The sequence below is a fragment of the Hipposideros armiger genome, unplaced genomic scaffold, assembly GCF_001890085.2.
Source record: "Hipposideros armiger isolate ML-2016 unplaced genomic scaffold, ASM189008v1 scaffold_4, whole genome shotgun sequence".
Taxonomy (NCBI): domain Eukaryota; kingdom Metazoa; phylum Chordata; class Mammalia; order Chiroptera; family Hipposideridae; genus Hipposideros; species Hipposideros armiger.
In genome coordinates, this window is record NW_017731354.1 from 3,116,558 (window position 1) to 3,131,921 (window position 15,364).

At 39.4% G+C, this 15,364-nt stretch overlaps 1 long non-coding RNA gene across 1 annotated transcript in view; it reads right to left on the bottom strand.

The window, feature by feature from the left end:
* Positions 1-1,698: 1,698 nt before the first annotated feature.
* LOC109383077 (uncharacterized) overlaps positions 1,699-15,364 on the bottom strand; it is a 32,576-nt gene continuing 18,910 nt past the window's right edge. The window contains exons 2-3 of the long non-coding RNA XR_002124065.1: positions 9,505-9,601; positions 1,699-4,253 (exon numbers count right to left, since the gene is read on the bottom strand). This is a non-coding gene — a long non-coding RNA (uncharacterized LOC109383077). The remainder of the gene's footprint in view (positions 4,254-9,504; positions 9,602-15,364) is intronic.

Sequence of the window (15,364 nt, forward strand, 5' to 3'; positions counted from 1 at the left end):
GAAGGCTTCCCAGAGGAAAAGTGCACAATGGGTAGAGTTAATAAGGTGAAGAGGCATAGAAAATACTCAGAAAGAACCGCATGGGCTAATGAGCTGAGGTGAAAGGAAGCGAAAGGAGGCTACTGTGGGTGAAGCACTGGCAGAAAGGGGGAGAGAATCCAACACACCGAGGACAGGTGCCAGAGGAACCCACTTTCCACTGGCTTTTGACGCTGTTCCTAACTCTCTCATGACCTTTCACCGAGCTGTTGGTGCTGTAGGTGCTCTAGTCTCACAGTAAGCAATTAGACCAGGCAGGAGCTTCCTTAATAACAGGTACTAGATACTTGATCAACCAAAATGGCTATTCAAAGCCATTCTTTATTCCCTTTTATAATTAGGACCCAAGCTACCTCTTGGTAGCTTGGTGATAAGGGGGTGGCGGAGAACGTTGGGGGGTGAGATGTAGCAGCTTCCATCTCCACTCCTTTATTTTGACACTCAAACCAAAGTTTCTACCAAAGAGACTTTTAAAGGTTTTCTTTCTTTTCTGGGAAAGGAGAATGAGAGCGCTGGGATGCTTGGCAGATTTTTGTGTTTGTAAAATTTTTATTTTTCTTTAAAATCCAATGTGGCTCCTAAATTAAAGAGTTATAAATTCAAAGCTTTAGTTCCAACTTTCCCAAAGCAATGGAGAGGTGATGATCACATGGTGAAAATGTATTCATTTTGTGTTAATTCTGTTTACAACATTTACACTCCATCTAATCTATGATTAAAAAAAGAAAGAAAGAAAAAAGGTACAGAGCTGGCCAAGTGGCTCAGTTGATTAAAAGTTGGCTTAAGAGCGCGAGCTCTGAGCAACAGGGCTGCCAGTTTGATTCCCACATGGGCCAGTGACACTGTGCTGGAGCTGAGCTGTCACTGAGCTGCCAACAGGTGGCAGGTGGCTCAGCTGGGGTAACAACAAGATTGCCTGCTCGATGGTGGGCTACGCCCACCCACAACTAAGACTGAACTCGGCACCTTGAGCTGAGCTGCTGCCCAGATGGCTCAATGGATAGAGCATGCACTCTTTTTTTTTTTTTTAAGATTTTTTTTTTAATTGGGGGATGGGAACAGTGCTGGGGAATTGCGGGAAGAGGAACAGACAAGTTGCTGTCCTTTTGTTCTTCAGTCTAGTTGTAGAGGACGATGCTTCACTGGCCCAAGTTGGCACCATCACTGCGCTCTTCCCAGGTGAGGCAGATCAGTCGCCCGCTTCTGGATGGCCGCTCACGGCGGCTGCTGGCCACTCACGCTGGCTGCTGGCTACACATGGTAGCCCATGGCAATCCACTGCAGCACTGGCTGCAGCCTACGCCGTCACTGGCGACTCACGGCAGCCCAGCTCCAGGTTGAGCTGTTGTTGTTCAGCATCTTAGCTGTAGAGGGCAGTGTCACTGGCCCTCTTATGTAGGATCCGAACCAGAGCCCTCTGGCATCCCAAGCCAGCTCTTAACCAATGCGCCACTCGGCCGGTCCTAGAGCATGCACTCTTAACAACAAGGCTGCTAGTTCAACTCCCGCATGGGATGGCGGCTATGCCCACCCACAACTAAGATTGAACACAGCACCTTGAGCTTAGAGGCCACGAGCTGCCGATGGGAAACCTGGTGGCAACTGGCGCCCTCCACAACAAAGACTGAAGAACAACAACTTGGCTGGTCCCCTTCCCCAATTCCCCAAAACTGTTCCCCTCCCCGAATTCCAATAAAATCTTTAAAAAAGAAAAAGAAAAAAGGTACAAATAATCACCAAGTAAAGACAAAGAGAGTGAGAAGCGTCCTCTTTGTCCTGAAAGAGGGCTTTCTTTTCCTCCTCCGTGGCAATAACACACTGGGTCAGGGAACACTCGCTGCAGAAAAGCCACAGGCTCAGAGTCACTCACAAGCCCAGCCTCCTTCACAGCTGGGCACGTCTGGACAGTCCACAACTGGGAACAGCCCTTGCTGAGCGCTGGCCGGCCCTGGACACAGAGGGGCCTCCCGAGAGGTCCCACGCCCTGCTTTGCCTCCTGTGCTTTTCCTTCTCAAAGCACTAAAGACTACTTATCAGGCATCAACTCCGTGCCCCTGCTTTACATTAACTGTCCCTGTTCCTCCCCAAACCCTGCACCATGGTATCACGAGCCTCCTCTTAAAGCTCAAGGAGCAGATCAGTCAGGAGTCTGTCTTTTGCCAAAATGGAACACTCAAACTCAGAATGGCTTAAGCAGGGTACTGGCTGGCTCACATAACAAACCACTCAGTGCCAGTTCCAGGCCCCGTTGGATCCACGTGCTCACAAGAACAGGGCCCATTTGTTGCTCTCGGGGCCACAGCACTTGCTGGAGGTGGAAGGGACGCTCGCTAGGATAACTCAGCATCCTCTAACCGCTCCTTTTTCTGTCTCATCACGTTTCGCTGCTTCTGTGTGAGTTTCCTACCCATCCCCAAACCATTCATGTGATATGACTGTGACCAAAGTCCAACCTCCAGCTCTGAAGTTTGACAAGGGGTCTGAGAATTCAGGGGAGGGTGATGGCCATAAAACAACTGCCATCCAGACTAAGTAAGTACATACCACCGCCTTCTTTCACACTAGCCAACCTACTGCTCTGGCCCTGGGACTGTTTAGGCACGGCCTTGCACTGCTTTTGGAATAAAGTCATTCCCACGCATCTGGTCTTAGTCCTGTTACCCTCCTATCAGCCTGAGCCAAGTCAGAAGCTTCGCTCTCTTGGGAGTAAGCACAAGTCCACACAAACACTGAGTAGATTCCTTGACAAACCCAAGGATGGAGCAGAAAAATAAAGTGACTGCAGACAAGGGCATTCAGCCAGGGGAGGAAATCAGGACTGAAAGCACCCAACGCTCTGCTCACCACGCTTGTGTCACAGTGCAGGGCTGCTCTTACCCAAAAGGACATCACTGCTTTTGTTGTTTTTTAATTTGCAGTAAAGCGTCCCATGGTCCTTAATTCTTGGAATTAATTCTCTCTCTCTCTCTCTCTCTCTCTCTCTCTCTCTCTCTCTCCACATTCCTCCCTGCAGAAACCCAAAACGCAGGAGCAGCATGTGGTTTTCCTGTATCTTAGGTGCCTCTCAGTTTTCATGCTCTGCCAGGGTCTGGGGAGGTATCAGACTGAACCATATGAAATTGCCTTTTTGCAGGTCAAAATGAAAATGTTGTATTTTTGAGAAAAACAAAAGCTTTATGTAACCAAAATATGCACAACTAGCATTAACTGCTTTCCCCAAATGATAAATTTCCCCCAATATTAAGTGATATGTATATACCTTATTTATAAAATTCGTTATTGTTAAAATTTATTTAAGTCCTTCAATTACTGCTTCTTAACTGGAGAATGTCCTGTTTCTTAGAAAGAGTTACAAACGACAAAAAAAGGTGGTAATCTGTTGAAAAAAGGTCAGATGAGTATGATGGATATGCAAAACTTCTTAGTCCAATGCAGTTAACTTCCTTATAGTGGTCTGTGATTTCTGTGATCAAATGTCATGGAAAAGTATAGGTCCATGTCTGCTAATCAATGCACAGTGCTTTTAGATCAGTTTTTGATACATGATTTCAACTTCTTGACAATAAGATGCTATTGTTAGTTTTAAAACAGTAAAAGCAGTTTGGGTTAAAAAGCAGTAATGAAATACCCTTTTTGCACACCACCATACAGTTACAGAACCTTTTTTGGTTGCAATGATGGTTTTAACAAATGTTTGGGAACTTCATTAACATCCAACCATTGTCCAGCTCACTTTTAATTTCATTTTTTGTCAAAACTCATATTGCTCTCCAAAACAGGTCTCTGCTCTTTCAAATCTTAAAGGATGAGCATATCTCTAACCATCACAGTTTATGATCATCCATCAACTGGTGTTACCCACCTGTCCAATTGTTTCACCTTTCCTATTGCTGCCAGGTGTCGGGAAATTGTTGTAGCAGAAACTCTTAAGTCTGCCGCAAGGCCTCGAATTGCTGTTTTGGGGTTAGCTTCCACCATGGCTCTCAACTGATCTTCATTTAAAACAGATCTGGGTCTCCCTCGAGGCTCATTTTTCAGACTCAGATCCCCAGAGCGAAATTTTTCAAACCACCACCGGATAGTCCTTTCACTAACACAGCCTTCTCCAAAGACAGAAATGATGTTTCTACTCGCCATGGCTGCACTATGTCCTAGTTTAAATTCATATAAAAAAAGGATTCGCAAATCTTTCAAAGATATGGTATTGTTCACATCTGTGGAGAAAGTAAACAATAAAAACTCAAACATCAAAGAAAACTGAAGAGCATAACATCAAGATGAATACTAAACAACACAACTGAAAACAGAGCTGACATCTTTACGAATCATGGTGAGATTTCAACTGGTAAGGTATCAGCAATCTCATTTGGAGGATACATGTTTTTATCACTGTACTCCGCTGCCATCTTTGTCAGGCGGTTGCTCTTTTTTTTTTTTTTTTTTTTTTTATTGGGGAACAGTGTGTTTTTCCAGGACCCATCAGCTCCAAGTCAAGCAGTGTTTCAATCTAATTGTGGAGGGCGCAGCTCAGCAGTCCATGTGGGGATCGAACCGGCAACCTTGGTGTTATGAGCACTGCACTCTAACCAACTGAGCTAACCCGCTGCCCCAGGTGGTTATTACTTTTAAGGCTTTAGGTTTTCCAATAGGAATATACAATTTCCAGTAATTTTAAATTAGAAGAAATGCTTTGAACCAAAATATGAGTTGTGCTTTTAAATCCAGGAACTCGGAGCCTACCAAACAATTTTTTCAGTACTATCAAATTAAGATCTCAGATCAATTTAATACTTGGGAAAAAAATTCTCCCATAATGGATTGACAAATACTTGTTTCTTATGTTTTCTGACAGCAGCACTTTCAGGTCTTCCTCTTCCCTGCTTCACATGATCTGAATGGCCACTGCTTCACAACCTCTTTTATGTTTTCTACACCTACTACAGAATTTATCTTCTTTCACTTCTCTATTCACTCTTCTTGGCTTTATACTTAATTTTGGTGTAGATCAATAAAAATAACATGTTTTAGGGATGTGAAAGAACTGTTTGCCTAAGTTCGCATTTTCCCTCTGCCAGTCACTTATTCTAAATGGCACAGAGTCCACTGCCTAGTGCATTTTTAAAACCAACCACCATAACATGTTTCCTAAACCCACCAAAGTGTTTTTAAAGCAAAAAAAAAGAAAAAAAGAAAAAAAGGAAAGAGATTTAGCAGAATTCAATTCTGGACAATGTTTGGGGAAAATCTTGGGGTAGTAAGGGGGAAGGTTTCTTTCTCAGCAGCTTTAATTCCAGCCCCTTAGAAGTACATATTCCTCTACAGCAACTCTTCTGCCTCTTGCCTCCCCTCTGCTTTTTTTTCCAGTGAAGTGGAAAAAAAAGGTCTCCACTCCTTTTTGCCCTCACTTAAATTCTAAATTAAACTACTTTAAATAGGTCAATAATTAATCTATTACAAAAGCAGAAAAAAATCTGACCTCAACCATAACATATTGTTACCAAAAAAACAAAATATATGTATTTCAACTATAAGATAAATATTAGGAAAGTGAGTAGCTTTATTTTGGCCCCTAATATACTAAAAACAATTTATCCTATTGCTCCTAAATGGAATAAAAATAGGGGAGAAACGTTTCCCGTTAATATAGATTTATCTGATGCAAGAAGCCACCTCTTCCACTTCAAACAAACATGCTAGTTAATATACAACCAAAAAATAAAACTTGTTTTACTACAGAGCTAAATCCAAAAGCAAAAGAGAGAATTTCCCAAATGCATAAAAGAGGGAGGGGGACTCAAAGCCACTGTGGTAAGGGGACACATGAGTGGAATTCGTATCTCAGAACTACTTACAAATAATGGAACAATCTGAAACAGAGACATTTTAAGACAAGTTAAAATAGCACATTTTGAAACATGCCTTAAATGTTCAAAGAGAAAACACAGAAATAGATTCCATTAGACAAGAACAGACATTGTGAAAGGAAGAAATCCCACGTGACATTTAGTTGTCACATCTCCTTAGTCTCCTCCACTTTCTGACAGTGTCTTAGTCTTCCCTTATCTTTCATGACCTTGACCCTTTTGAAGTAACTGATCGGTTACTTTGTAAATGTATCTCATTTGGGTTTGGCTGATGTTTTCTAATGACTGGACTATGGTTATGCATTTTTGGCAAGAATACACAAAAATGATATGTCCTTTTCAGTGTATCATGTCATGGGTTTCATGACGTCGGTATGTCTTATTATTGTGATGTGCACCTTGATCACTGATTAAGGTAAATTTTGGCAAGTTTCATTCCCTGTAAAGTTATTATTATATCTTTCCCTTTGTGGTTAATGAAGATCTGGGGGAATACTTTGATGCTACACAAATTTTATTTCTCCTCAAATTTTCACTCACTAATTTCCATCCATGAGTAGATCTTGTCTGCAACAATTATTACTCTGTTTAGCTAATGCTGATTTTCTATTTCCCTCAATCCTTCCACAGTCATTACCTGGAATTCTACTATAAAGAAGAACTGTTCTTTCCCCCAAGTTTTTATTTGTATCAGTTTGGACTGATATTTACTTTATTATTCTATGGGTTATAATCCAATGATACTATTTCTTTTGCTCACATTGTTCCAGCTTTGGCGATTAGGAACTCCTTCAGGTTGGCTTCCATGTCCTTTAACAATATTCCTCCCTGCTTTTTAAAGTGTTTTGTAATTATCTGGCATACCCAGCGATTCCACTCCTAGGTATACATCCAAAAAAACTAAAACCGGGAATTCAAACAGATACTTACACAATATTCATAGCAGCATTATTCACAATAGCTGAAATGAGAAAACAACCCAAGGGTCCATCAATAGATGAATGGATAAACAAAATGTGGTGTGTGTATGTGTGTGTGTGTGTGTGTGTGTGTGTGTGTGTGTGTGTGTGTGTATAAAATGGAAATTATTCAGCCACAAAAAGGAATGAAATTTTGATATATGCTACAACATGGATAGATCTTCAGAAAAGTATGCTTAGTGAAATAAGCTAGACACAGAAGAACAAATATTGTATGATTCCACTTATATGAGGTATCTGGAATATGCAAATTGATACAGACAGAAAGAATAGAAAACCAGGAGTTAGAAGGAGGAGGGAGGAAGGAAGGTGGAGATTGTGTAATAGGTATGGAGTTTAGGTTAGGGATAATGAAAAAGTTTCAGGTATAAATGGTAGTGATGGGTACACAGCATTGCGAATGTATTTAACGCCACTGAATTGGACACCTACAAATGGTTACAATAATGCTATGTATATTTTACCATAATTAAAAAAAAATAAAGTCCATTTTACTCTTGTAATCTGAAATACCATCTTTGTCATATACTAACTTTCCATATGAATCTGGGTCTGATTCTGTACTTATTCTTTGCCACTGGTCTATTTGGCTATGCTAACATCAAAATGTTGTGGGTTTTTTTTCATTATAGAGGCTTTATATTTTAATGGCTGATAGGGCTGGTCAACATTCATAGTTTTTCTTTTTAGTGTTATCCTGGCTATTCCTAACATCAGTTTTATTGAGATATAATTCACATACCATACAATTTGCCCATTTAAAGTGTAAAATTCAATGGTTTTTAATATATTCACAGGTTTGTGAGTCTAATTTTAGAACATTTTTGTCCCCCAAAGAAACTAAACCCACTGACAGTTCTTCCTCATTCTCTTCCTATTCCCTTCCCAGCGCTAAACCATTAATCTATTCCCTATCTATGATTCTGCCTATGTGGGCATTTCCTATCATTGGAATCATACACTATGTGATCTTTTGTGACTGGCTTCTTTCACATAGCACATTTTCAAGAGTCATTCATGCTGTAGCACATACCAGTATTTCCTTTCTTTTTATTGTCAAATCATAGTCCATCTTATGGATAGACCACATTTGTTTATCACCAGTTCCTGGACATCAGGACTGTTCCCGCTTTTTATTATAGCTATTATCAATAATGCTTCTAATAGCAGTCATGGACAAGTTTTTGTGTCAACTTATATTTTCAGCTCTCTTGGGTATGTGCCTAAGAGTGTAATTGCTGGATCATACTGTAACTCTATGTTTAACCATTTGAGTAACTGGTAAGATTGTTTTCAAAGTGGCTGTACTGTTTTACATTCTTATTAGCAGTGTATGAGTGTTTCAGATTTCCACTTCCTCACCAACATTTGTTATTTTCTCTTTTTTATTATTGCCAGCTTAGTTGGTATGAAGTAGCATCTCGTGATTTTGATTTGCATTTCCCTAATGATGTTGAACATCTTTTCATGTACTTATTGGCCATTTGTATATATTCTTTTGGACAATTGGGTCATTGCTCTTTTTATTACGAAGGTATAAAAATTCTTTATATATTCTGGGTACAAATCCCTTATCCACTATGATAGCTATGACAAGTCCCTTATCCACTATTACTGAACCTATCTTGGTGGTAGATTTATTGCTGTGTGTCCAAGATATACAGTACCTGGCATATGTTAGGCACTCAATAAATGTTTGTAATAAATCTACTCCCATTTTGGGTTCACTACTGTTAGAACATATTATTTTATATAGGAAAAAAATAAGAGTAACAAAAACCCACTTTCTCTGAATATACTTACTAAATAAATCTAGATTTGTCAACTTTAAAGAAAAAGCTACTAACTCAAACAAAATTAAAATCAGTAATTTTTTAGATAAACTAGTGAATTGAACAAAATAATTGATACTTTAAAAAATTATATCAAGGGCCGGCTGAGTGGCTCAGTTGGTTAGGGGCGCGAGCTCTGAGCATCAGAGTTGCCAGTTCAATTCCTATATGGGTCGGTGAGGTGCGCCCGAGCTGAGCTGCCAACAGGTGGCAGGATGGCTCAGTTGGTAAGAGTACATGCTCCTAGCAACAAGGTTGCTGGTTCGACTCCTGCATGGAATGGTGGGCTATGCCCACCAGCAACTAAGATTGAAAAGACACCTTGAGCTGAGCTGCCCTGAGCTGCTGATGGGCGGCCAGGTGGCAGCTGAACTTGGAGCTGAGCTAGCTGCGCCCTCCACAACTAAGACTGAAGGACAACAACTTGGCTGTTCCCCTTCCTCAATTCCCTAACACTGTTCCCCTTCCCCAATTCCCCAGTGGGATCTTTAAAAAAAAAAATTATATCAATACTAAAACCAAGTACCTCTTTTCTAGTTAACAATTTCAAATTAAAATTTCTCATTAAAATTTACTGCAGCTTATCAGTATTATGAAGGTGTTAAATTGGATAAAGAACAAATCAATATCATAAATTGACTTACTGTATCTAATAAAAGCTAAAGATGTACTTCAATAGATTTTAATATTATAACTTCACCAGCAAAATTTTTTTAACTCACAAAAAATAATTTTTAATTTATATAATAGAAACCATAAAAGATGGAAAGTTGGTGAACTCACAATTACCTGTAAAAGGTGATGATTTCTCTGAGTGTTTTATTTTCAGGTGTTTCCTATTAATAAATACATAACCACAGGGACAAGATTTACGTGCAACAGGAACCTGGAGGGGGAAAAAGGAAAAAAATATATTACATTTTACTATGAAACTTCTCAAGTGTTTCTGTAGTCTCTTCATCTAAACAATAAGTAACTTGAAGGTAGAAATCACATGTATGTTTAAATTCCACTTTCTCATAAAAATTATTTGAGATGAGAATCATATCCACTCTCCTAGTCCTTTACAGTTCCATGCATATAGCAAACATTCAATAATGCTAATGTGAATGGCTAGGGGAAAATGTGAGGTACGAAAATTATTTCCTAAAATGTCAGTCTCAGAATAATTACAATATGGATTAGACTACAAGAAAGGAATTGTTATTTTTTCTCAAGATTGCTGTGGCTATTCAGGGTCTTTTATGGTTCCACATACATTTTAGGATTACTTGTTGTGTGAAAAATGCCATTGGTATTCATAGGGCTACAGAATGCTTCACCACCTCCTACAGCTTACCACTACATAACAGAAGGCCTATTTACAGCAATTCATTTTCCCTAGTACATCATGTCCAACTATCAAGAAAAAATTATAAGGCATACTAAAAGGCAAAAACACAGTTTGAAGAGACACAGCAAGCATCAGAACTAGACATGACAGGGATGTTGGAATTACCAGACTAGGAATTGAAAATAACTATGATTAATAGGCTAAGGCAGCGGTTCTCAACCTGTGGGTCGCGACCCCTTTGGGGGTCAAACGACCCTTTCACAGGGGTCGCCGGGTACTCGTATGTGGGCGTATCTGCATGTGAGCCTGGAGACGGATAGAGGAGCAGTGTCTCGGTTCCTAAGACCATCGAAAATATGTGTTTTCTGATGGTCTTAGGCAACCCCTGTGAAAGGTTGAGAACTGCTGGGCTAAGGGCTTTAATGGATAAAGTACACAGCAGGCAAGGAGAGATGAGTAATGTAAGTAGAGATGGAAATCCTAAGAACGAACCAAAGAACCAAAGAGTGGCTCAGTTGGTTAATAGTTGGCTTGGGAGCGTGAGCTCTAAGCAGCAGGGCCATCGGTTCAGTTCCCACATGGACCAGTGATGCTACTCCCTCTATAGCTGATTGTGAACAACAGCATAACCTGGAGCTGGTCACTCTGCCATGAGTGGCCGGCAGCCAGTGTGAGCGGTGAGCAGCCAGCGGCTGGCAGCCGGTGGGAGCTGCTGTGAGTGGCCATCCAATGGCCGGAGACTGACTTCCTCAGCCGAAAAAAGCGCAATGATAACACCAACATGGGTCAGTGAAGCGGCATCCTCCACAACTAAACTGAAGAACAATATGACAGCAACTTGTCTGTTCCCCTTCCCTGATTTCCCAATACTGTTCCCCTTCCCCAGTTCCCCAATAAAATCTTAAATAAAATTTAAAAAAAGAACGAACCAAAAAGAAACGCTAGAAATAAAAAACACTAACAAATGAAAAATAACTTTGATGGGCTCCTTAGCAAATTGGAGACAGCTGGAGGAAAGACTCTCTGAATTTGAGGATATATCAGTAGAAACCTCCAAAACTGAAAAAGAGATTGAAGACTGAAAAAACAAACAAACAAAACAAAAACAGAACATAATATCCAAGAACTGTGGGACACCAGCAAAATATTTAACATACGCATAATGGAAACACAGAAAAAAGAATGGAAGATATATTCGAAACAGTAATGACTGAAAATATCCCCAAATTAACATCCGACACGAAACCACAGATCCAGGATGCTCAGAAAACACCAAGCAGAATAAATTCCAAAAATACTATACCTGGGCATATAATTTTCAAACTACAGAAAATCAAAGATAAAGAAAAAATACTGAAAGAAATCAGAGCAGAAAAATACTTTATTGATATAGGAACAAAGATAAGAATTGCATCTCCTTGGGAGCCATCAATAAAGAAGAGAGTGGGGTTTAAAGTGTTGAGAGAACAAACACCAACTGGAATTCTGTACCCCGAGAAATTATCCTTCAGAAGTGAAGGAGAAATAGACTTTCTCAGGAAAACAAAAATTGAGGAAATCGGTTGCCAGATTTGTCTTGCAATAAACGTTAAAAGTTCTTTAGAGAGAAGGAAAATAATATAGGCCAGAAACTTGGATGCATATCAAGAAAGGAAGAAAATCAGAGTAGGAAACAGTGAAGGTAAAATAAAAACATTTTTTTCTTAATTGATCTAACAAATTACAGTCTGTTCAAAATAATAGCAACAACATACGCAATTATTTGTTTATGTATATATCTTCTGTGTATGTGTATATATGTACTTATATATAAGTAAAATGTATGACAGCAATAATACAAAGAATAGGAGGAAGGACAGGATTATTTTGTTGTTATAAGGTAATCACAATATTCATAAAGCAATATAGTGTTATTCAAAAGTGGAGTTGGATTATTTATATGTATTATGTATATTTCAAACTATCAGGCAACCAATAAAGTATTAAGTAGAATCATATAAAATGCTCAACAAAAATCACAAAAAGGAGAAAAAGAGTAGAATATAAATAGGAACAAAAAATAAGGGCAACAAATAGAAAACAGTAACAAATATAGTATACATTAACCCTACTAAATCACTTTGAACATCAATGGTCTAAATGCACCAATTAAGAGACTGGAAAGTGGATCAAAAAACAAGATCCAACTATATATTGTCTACAAAAAAAACCCCACTTTAAATATAAAAACACATATAGGTTACAATTAAATGGATGGAGAAAAATTAACCACACTAATGTTAATCAAAAGAAAGCAGGAATAGCTGTGTTAATTTCAGACAGAGCCGGCTTCAGAGCAAGAAAAGTTATCAGGGATAAAGAAGGGCATTACTAATGAAAGAGGTAAATTTTCCAAGAAGACATAATCCATAATCTGTATGTACCTAACAACAGAGCATCAATCTACATGAGGCGAAAACTGACAGAACTGCAAGGAGAAACAGACAAATCCATTATTATTGTTGAAGACTTCAACACCCCTCCATCAGAAATGGACAGGTCCATTGGACTACATCAAAATGAAAAACTTTGTGCATCAAAGGACATTATCAAGAGAGTGAAAAGACAACCCACAGAATGGGTTTTTGCTAATATTTGCAAATCATATATTTAATAAGGGTCTAGTAACCAGAATATACAATAACACTCACAACTCAACAACAAACAGAAAAACAACCCAATTTTAAAATGGGCAACGAGGACCGGCCGAGTGGCTCACTTGGTGAAGAGCTCACACAAGGGTGCAAGCTCTGAGGAACAGTGGTTCAAGTCCCGGCCTGAACAGAGCTGCCGCTAAGCTGCCAACAGGTGGCAGGATGGCTCAGCTAAAGAAAAAAATAAATAAAATAAAATGGGCAATGAATCTGAATAGACATTTTGCCAAGGAAGACACATAAATGGTCAATAAGCACATGAAAAGATGTTCAATGTCCTTAATTAGGGAGATGCAAATCAAAACCACAATGACATCCCACTTCACACACACTAGGATGGCTATAATAATTTTTTTAAAACAAAAATAACAAGTGTTGGTGAGGATATGGAGAAATTCGAACCTTCAACACAATGTTGGTGGGAATGTAAAATGGGACCTGCTGTGGAAAACAGTTTGACAGTTCCTCAATGAGTTCAATGCAGAGTTACTACATGACCATGCGATTCCACTCTGGGAATATAATAAATGAAAACAGGTGTTAAAAAAAACAACAACTTGTAAATGAAATGTTCACATCAGCAGTATTCACAATAGCCAAAAGGAGGAAGCAACCGAATGTCCATCAACTGATGGTTAACAAAACATGGTCTACCCATACAATGTTACTTGGCCATGAAAAGGAATAAAGTACCGACATGTGCCACAAAATGGATAAGCTAAATGCTAAATGAGAGAAATTCGATATCCAAGAACACATATTGTATGATTCCATGTATATGCAGTTATCAAGCATAGGCAGCTCCAGAGAGAGAGAAAGCAGATGAGTAGTTGCTGAGGGCTGGAGGGAGGTTGGACTAGGAATAGTAATACTGACGGCTTAATGGACCCAGGGTCTGATTGTGGGGTGACGAAAATGTTCTGGAACTAGATAGTGGTGATGTTGTACAGCATTGTGAATGTATTAATGCCACCGATGTTTACACTTTAAAATTGGTCAATGATGGGTTTTTTACTACAATAAAAATAATTATCTTTCCACATATAATTAATAAACATTCATAAAATGAAAAATTTAAAACAATTTCAGTTACAACAGCACCCAAAAAATTAAATTCATAGGGATAAATTTAACAAAATATGTACAAAACCTGTACACTGAAAACTACAAAACACTGTTGAGAGGAATTGGAAGCAGCAGTAAATTTCTCTTGTTGAGGGATGGAAAGTAAGAAGAGAGGTAATTATTTGGAAAAGAGATACACATTAAGGTCTGCATTTTGGCATAAAAGATATCTGACAATTGGTTTTAACTGAGGGATTTTCTACTTCTTCTAGTTAAGAATAAATTTTATATACAAAGTAAACAATAAAATTTTTTTCAACTGAATGAACGAGCAAAGTAAACAGAAATCGTCTCAGAGATCTAGAGGAACAACTGATGGTTGCTAGTTGGGAGGGTGGGGATGAGGGAGAAGGGAAGGGATTAGACAGCATAAATAGGTATTGCCACAGGGATATGAAAGACAGTTCAAGGAATATAATTAATAATGTTGTAAATATTTTGTAGGGTGTCAGATGGTCACGTCTTGCTAGGGAGACCACATCATGGATGGGGTAGAGGCTTGATCACTGCACTGTACACCTGAAGCTGATGTTGTATAATATTGTATGTCAACTATAAGTGAATACATATATATAGTCACGGGATGTGGAGTATAGTGTGGGAGTGGAGTCAAGGGAATTGTAATAGATATGTATGATATTGGGGGGGGAAATGGGGCGGTGGATTGAAGGAGGGGGGTTGTCACGTCAAGGGGTAAAAAGTATAACTATTGCAGTGTGTTGTACAGCTGAAACTAATTTTAAAAAATGTGTCTTTCAAAATAAAAAAACTAATAATTAAAAAAAATTTTTTTCCATTGGGTTATGACATGTTAGTAAAGGGTTAACAAAACTTCATGAGAAACACAGACCATGGGTTAACCTTCTTCTAGCACTCTGACCCTGTCAGCCTGATAAAGATAAAATGTCAGCAGTGTCACTAGGTAACATTGCTTATGGTAAAAGTGAACCCCTTGTTGGTGTCTGGACTGGAAGGGACCCGGTGAGAAGCCATAGCTTTGGGCTTCTCTAAGTACAGTGTAACATGCCATTCCCTGCAAAACCTCAAGAGCTAAGGCCTTGCTCATGGGCTAAAAACATGACATTTCTAAGCCATGGTAACTCTTGCAACCACGAGCACGGTTTTGTTCCTTTACACCTGACCATTCATTTGGAGAGACAGAGAAAGCCCGTGGGATGATGTGTCCTTACTGAACTCTGAAGCTGTTCTGATCACATGCAGTGCTTCCTGTCATATCTGGGCCCTTATCAGTTTGAATGTCGAGCTGAACGCCAGGCACTGGAGGTCGTAAAGCCATTGCATGGCCTGATGAATTTAGTTTAGAAAGCAGATATTAAAAATTCAAGAAACCGGGTCGGCCGAGTTCGCGTTGGTTAGGAGTTGGCTTGGGACGCCAGCTCTGTGCAGCAGGACCCCGGTTCGGATCCCACATGAGGGCCAGTGACGCTGCGCCCTCTACAGCTAAGATGGTGAACAACAGCTCGACCTGGAGCTGGGC